Here is a 7,500-nt window from a genome sequence, read left to right on the forward strand (position 1 = left end):
TAAATGGTCCAATTATTACAGTTTAAATATTCGTGTGTGGCGACATAGCCATTCTCATTATTAATTATTAAGGTGGGATATTACACTTCTAGATAAAACCCAGAAACAAGCATAAAACAATCCATATATGATTACACGTATTTATCCAAAACAGCATGGCAGATGTGACAGACAGTAATATAATCTTTCCTTTCAATGAACAGATTTTCCAGGGTGGTAATACCAAACTGGTGCCGCAAGGCTGTGGTACGAGGACAATGTTCAATAACGTGTCTTTCTGTCTGTACCTGCCCAGAGAAGCATAGTCGCTCCTCCGTAGGTAAGCGACCACTACCACGCCTGTTCCACCGACCCTCCTCCACTGCCACCATCACTACCACCATCACTATCATCATCATCACCATCATAATCATCATCAAAAGAAAGGTTACCATATGCATTTCACCACCACCACCACCACCACCACCACCACCAACAACAACAACAACAACAACAACATTACCACCATCACCACCACCACCACCAAAACAACAACAACAACAACAACAACAACAACAACAACACAAGAACACAGTTGTACTAAGACTTCCCCTCCCAGTCACACCACTCAACCAATATCTGCGAGGTTCTTCCAACAAACTTTTTCAGTCTCATCTCTCCACTTCCTGTCTAGGCTCCCTGTGCTGGCCTTTGTTTCCCTGGGGGCCACAGTCAGTCAGTCAGTCAGTCAGTCAGTCAGTCGGGCAGGCAGGTAGTCAGTTTTTTGCCTCCATCTGTTTGTCATCCGCTTTTCCAGCCACGTGTTCAGCTCATCTCCATTTCTGATCCCTTTTGAAAATGTCAGGTTTTTGTCAATATTCTTCTATGAAATGTAAGGATTTTTTTTCTCTCTCTTTCTCTCGATATTCCTTTAAAAAAATGTCAGGGTTTTCTTCGCGTTACTTGATAAAATGTCAAGTCTTGAATGGCAGTCCCTAATAAAATATCTAGTTTTATTTACTCTTCCTTTACAAAGTGTCATGTTTTGTTAAGTTTGCTTCCAAATTAAAACCTTTTTTTTTTGTGTGTGTGTGTCAGTATAAATCGAGACTTTAATTTTTCATTCGTTCATCTTTAGACTACTTACCGAGGTCGGGGATTCCCGTGTAATTCCCTTAGGCTGCGGGGATTAAGATGATGTCCTCTGCGAAGCTTAAGAGGCTTAGATGCTTCAAGTATTCGCCAGTTACGTTTAATCCTTTAGCTTCCAAGTTCAGGTTATCAAAAATACTTCAAATATTTTTTTTTCGTTATTTTTTATGACGCAAGGTGGATAGAGTTGATGTTAGATGTTGTCTGTTTCGCTGCGTAATCTACTCATTGTTTTACCAGCGGCTGGGAGACGGCACGAGTTTTGTGATGCTGGAGCGTAACCCTTGATCGTGTCGTCCGTGTGTGTGTGTGTGTGTGTGTGTGTGTGTGTGTGCAGGTGTGTGTGTGTGTGTGTGTGTGTGTGTGTGTGTGTGTGTGTGTGTGTGTGTGTGTGTGTGTGTGTGTGTGTGTGTGTGTGTGTGTGTGTGCAGGTGTGTGTGTGTGTGTGTGTGTGTGTGTGTGTGTGTGTGTGTGTGTGTGTGTGTGTGTGTGTGTGTGTGTGTGCAGGTGGGTGGGTGGGTGCGTGGTGCAAGATACGCTTCCCTTCAAAAGAGCTCATATTTTTGCAAGATTCTGATGGAATTTCTGAGCTTATTTAACGCCAAGTTTTTATCGAACCTTTCACCACAGTTATTGACAGGTAGTCATGTTTGAATCCGACACTTACTTTCCTTAATTCCTTCACACACACACACACACACACACACACACACACACACACACACACACACACACACACACACACACACACACACACACACACATACACACTCTATATATATACATATATATATATATATATATATATATATATATATATATATATATATATATATATATATATATATATATATATATATATATATATATATATATATATATATATATATATATATATATATATATAAACTTTTTTTTTTCTGTGGTGGTGAGTGGTGCGGTGTGAAAGGCATTCATCATGATGATCAATAGGGTAGTGGGGTCGCGTGTGTCAAGGGGCGCAGGGAGTGAGACCGATGCTTGGCACGCCCTGTCAGCGGGCGAGCCTGCACTCTGCAATCCCGCACATTCAAAACAAATCTCAGCGTGATCGATCAACTAAGAGTTTCCTGTAGGGTTTTCTTATCTAGGTTTTGACTATCCCTGACACAAGCGAGTGCAGCAGTAAGCAATGCGGCGCCTTGGTAACAGGTTCAGGGTGACACAAGAACACTCGCGGCACCGCCAGAACATTCAGCGCTGTGATAAAAACTTCCTCGTCTTGACAAACCGTCGAGTGGGGCCGAAAGTTTCATCGGGAATGGCGAAGCGTTCAGCGTGATGACAAAATGTTAAATCAGCTGTCAAAACTTCCAGCGCGCTGTCAAACATTCAATAAGGCGACGAAACGTGAGCGCGCTGGCAGAAACTCCTCAAAGTGGTTCTCAGCATGCGTAAATTCTCTTCGCACTGACAACCTTTACGAAATTCAGAATACACTACGTACACTTGGCCTCAGAATGTCGCAAATCCTATTATGTAATTGAAAAATGCACGTAAGGCTTAGAGTGCAAGTCTTGGGTCTCCATTAGTGGGGTACAATGGGACTGGCGGTGTAAGTAAAGGAAGGTGACACTGTGATGACAATGAATGATGTCTAGATAATTCAAGGAAAAATCTTGAAAATATTTACAATTTTCCGCATTCTGTGTAGCACGTCTCAAATCTCATTTTATATGTATATATATATATATATATATATATATATATATATATATATATATATATATATATATATATATATATATATATATATATATATATATATATATATATATATATATATATATATATATATATATATATATATATATATATATATATATATATATATATATATATATATATATATATATATATATATATATATATATATATATATATATATATAGCACAAATCTTCGCGTCACCAAGTAATTAGTCAGTACACACACACACACACACACACACACACACACACACACACACACACGACTGGCTGCTGTCCTAGGATTCATCTGTATGTGTGCAGTTGTGACGTTTGGCTTATGTTGAAATCACTAATATTTCTCAAGTAAGAATAAAAATAAATGAATTAATGAATAGTAAAAAATAACTCTGTGATCGGGTTGTGAGAAAGAGTATGGATGGTTTGACCTTGACATGAATACACTTCCACCTCCTTCTCCTCCTCGTAGTTTATTGGTAGTGGTACGCAGAATAGTAAATCAACAGATACGTTCGTTATAGATTAATACATTTACACAGCAGCTCTTCCAGTATTTTTTGTTCTTTTTTCCTGAGTATCTTACTTCCTCCTCTCCATCCGCCTCACCCTTCTCTTCTTACTCATCTTTCAGCGTCAGTTTCACAAGCGCCACTCCTCCTCCCCTTCCTCCTCCTCAGTTGCATACATCCAAGTGTTAACCTTTCCTCCACAGTCACAACACTATAACAACACTTTCCACGATCACAACACTCCTCCTCGTCCTCCGCCAAGTGTTCATGTGTTCATCTTTCCTCCACGCTCATGGCACTGTAGCACCACTTTCACTCTATGTACAGATTCATCCTTTAAACATTTTCCACCACCGCCTGAATCATGAATGGAACTTGGCAACGCACTGTACACCTTTCCGGGGCCGCACTGGGCAGGAGTTAAAAAAGCGTCAGCAAGGAGGTCAGGGCACGCTAGGCTCGCTACGCAGAACACTATTACGTAACTTGAAAATGTCACAAGGCACTCATCCATCCAGCCAGCCATCCAGCCATCCATCCAGCCAGCCAGCCATCCAGTCCCCGATACAGCGACAAACTCTTCCAATTAGCAAGTTCCTTGGAAAAATAAAACGGGGATGTCAAAATACAACGTTGAACTTATATTGTTCAAGGGTTCCCATTTCACTAACATCAGAGAACTATGATACTCCTCCCTTCCCTTCACTTCCTCCTCTTCCTCCTCCTCCTCCTCTTCCTGCTACCTCAGTCAATAGCTTCTCGTCCTTTTAGCCTTAGGGAAGAAGCGAGAATGTCTTATGGGCGGAGGAGGAGGAGGAGGAGGAGGAGGAAGAACAAAGGAACACAAAGGAACACAAAGAAAGAACAGCAGCTGGTCTGCTGCCCCTTATGAGGCTGTCTGCGCTACATTACCTAATCTACAGTGAAAGATGTAAGATAGCAAAGCCGAAGGCTCCTCCCTACCCACCACTCTCTCCAGCCGAAGCTGCCAGGAAAGGAAGACACCCATGCAGCAAGGAAAAACTGCAAGGAACTTCAACAGGAACGAGATGAGGACTATCACTTCAACTGCTGACACTACCAGGGCGCGGAGGAGCTCCAATGGATTTTACTACGACAATGAATAACAACTTAGATATTCGCTGGAGGATAAGTGCTTGTCTAACCTGTCTTTAAAAAGCGGTAACTGTTGCAGTCAACGACACTGGACGGTAGAGAATTCCAGACATCGGCCACCCGGTTGAAGGAATGTTTGGCCTCATCCCATGAGAATCTTCCACCAATTATCTTTAAACTGTTACGTCTTCTTGTTATGTTTGATCAATCGACTATAAAGTAATCTTCTGCATTAATGCTATCAAATCCCTTGAATATTTTAAACACTTCTATTAGATCACCTCACATCCTCCGTTTCAATAGGCTGAATAAATTAAGTTCTTTAAGCCTCCCTTCATAGGGCAGATTCCTCAGCCAAGGTATCATTTTTATTACTTTACGTTGAACCCTTTCTAACTTATCAATGTCTTTTCTGTAGTAAGGTGACCAACACTGAACGCAGCACAAGAGATGAAGCCGAACAAGAGAATTGTAAAGTTTTAATATTACTTTTCTGACTTATTATCAAACATGCGTCAGACGAAGCCAACCAATTTATTAGCGGTTTTAACTACCACTGAGCAATGCTGACTAGGCTTTAAATCACTTGAAATGATTCCGAGGTCCTTTTCCCTGCTGAGTGGGGAAACCTGTTGGCCATTCATTGAATACTGAACATGGTTGTTGTGGCTCCCGATGTGTAATACTTTACATTTATTGACGTTAAATTTCATTTGTCATCCGTCAGCCCAGCAGCCTAAATTATCAAGATCTGACTGCAAGATTGCTCTTTCCAGTGTCGTAGTTACTTTACTGACAATTTTTGTATCATCGGCAAATTTGGAAATTTTGCAAGAGAGCCCATTATCGATGTCATTAACATAAATTAAGAACAGAACACGGCAAAGAACTGATCCCTGTGACAAGCCGCTTTTTACATCAGGCCAAGCAAACAATACGCCGTTTAGGAGGAGGAGGAGGAGGAGGAGGAGGAGGAGGAAGAGGAGGAGGAGGAGGAGGAGGAGGAGGAGGAGGAGGAGGAGGAGGAGGAGGAGGAGGAGGACGAGGACGACGACGAGGACGACGACGAGGACGACGACGACGACGACGACGACGACGACCAAGAAGAAGAAGAAGAAGACGAGAAAGATCGCGAAATCAAAGACAGGGGAAGAGGGGGAAAAGGAAAAGAAAAAAACGAGATAGGTTTGAGAGAAGAGAAGATTGAGAAGCAACCAGGCGAAGAGAGGAATAAGACGACGACGATGAGGAGGAGGAAGAGGAGGAGGAATCTCTGTGATCATCGAAGTGGTGTGTTGGTGTAGGTTGCTGATTTCCGGTTTCCCTCCTTCGCTCCCTCCCTTCTTCTCCCTCGTCACTCCCTCCCTTCTCGCTCTTCACTCTCTCCTTTCCTAACGCCTTGATTTCCGCTTCTCCCCTTCACCACTATCTACTTTTACCTTCATCTTACCATCACCCCTTATCCTAACACACTCTCCCACAGTTTTATCATCAATCCCACCGCTTATTCCAATTCTCAACCACAGTCCCATCTATATCCTTACCATTTCCCAGCGACGCCCTTACATCCGTATTCTGAGACGCTTTGCTCTCTCACCACGACTATTTTCAAAGGCCACAGAGATGATTAGCCTGGTTCTCACGAGTGTTCCTCCTTTTAAAAACGTAGAACGCCAGTTAATTTGTCACTAGGACCGTAAAAAAACATACCTAAAAACCTGTGTAGCTTCAACTAGAGCCTTTTGAAACTCGTGAGTGGAGGTGCGGCGCAGAAGTGTTTCAGAATGATGGTTCTTACGCTCAGGTAGCCTCCAGCAGCAGCCTTCCCAATACAGACAGGTCTCGTCTGCGCCCCACATAAACCCGGCACACGCCCACACCATCATTTAGGGGCAGTGTAGGTAGAGTGTGTGTTCGAAGTTTGCATAGTCCACCTTGATAGTTACTGGTGGTGCTAGTGATGGTGGTGGTGGTGGTGGTGGCGCTTGAAGTGAGTGCAAAGAGAGAGAGAGAGAGAGAGAGAGAGAGAGAGAGAGAGAGAGAGAGAGAGAGAGAGAGAGAGAGAGAGAGAGAGAGAGAGAGAGAGAGAGAGAAAGAAAGAGTTAACTGCCACAATGAAGTATCTAATCATATTGCACCACTGTCGCCTCCCATCCAGTGTTATGAAGCGTGTGAACCAACATTCAAACATCGACGTATTTTTTAAAGTTATCAGTTTCTATCCCCCCGACCTTCCCCTCCCTGCCTCAGCCCCGCCTCCTGCCCCGCCCACCCCTCCCTCGGCAGTGTTCAGGCTCCTGCAATACAACGTGCGGCTAATTGGTGCCGAGAGGTCTTCTAAAACATCAAGGGACTCGGAAATTTCTCGCCATTGACAAAAAACTCTAGTCTTTTTTTTCTTTTTTTTTTCTTTTTTTTATCATTTATTTTTTTCATATAGTGCACAGTTTTTGTGCATGCTCTCTCTCTCTCTCTCTCTCTCTCTCTCTCTCTCTCTCTCTCTCTCTCTCTCTCTCTCTCTCTCTCTCTCTCTCTCTCTCTCTCTCTCTCCTTTTTTTTATTTGTTTATTTATTTTTTATTTATTTATATTTTTTGAGTGTGTGTGTGTGTGTGTGTGTGTGTGTGTGTGTGTGTGTGTGTGTGTGTGTGTGTGTGTGTGTGTGTGTGTGTGTGTGTGTGTGTGTGTGTGTGTGTGTGTGTGTGTGTGTGTGTGTGTGTGTGTGTGTGTGTGTGCGCGCAATACTTTTAAAACCATTGCTATCAAGATATTTTCTATTACTTGTTTTTTTTTTGTTTTGTTTTTTTCACTTTAACCAACGTGTACATGATAATTTCGAGCCCTCGTTTAACCTTTCATGTTGCACTTTTTATTCAATCACTCGTTTATCGTTTTCCCGGTGTTCATTTAGCCTCCTAATGGATGCAAGGGGTGGCATTATTTCCCCCATTCGTCATTTATTTATTCTTTTTCTTTAGTGCTTTTTCCGCCATGGTGA

The 7,500-nt window shown here is 42.4% G+C and overlaps 1 protein-coding gene and 1 long non-coding RNA gene across 3 annotated transcripts in view; one reads left to right on the forward strand and one right to left on the reverse strand.

Moving 5' to 3' along the window:
* The window catches only part of LOC135105635 (uncharacterized), a 61,327-nt gene that overhangs the window by 7,705 nt on the left and 46,122 nt on the right, over positions 1–7,500 (reverse strand). The window lies entirely within an intron of this gene.
* The window catches only part of LOC135105634 (locomotion-related protein Hikaru genki-like), a 162,635-nt gene that overhangs the window by 3,416 nt on the left and 151,719 nt on the right, over positions 1–7,500 (forward strand). The gene's annotated exons all lie outside the window — the stretch shown is intronic.

This window comes from Scylla paramamosain, chromosome 12, assembly GCF_035594125.1.
Source record: "Scylla paramamosain isolate STU-SP2022 chromosome 12, ASM3559412v1, whole genome shotgun sequence".
In the NCBI taxonomy this organism is placed as follows: Eukaryota; Metazoa; Arthropoda; class Malacostraca; order Decapoda; family Portunidae; genus Scylla; species Scylla paramamosain.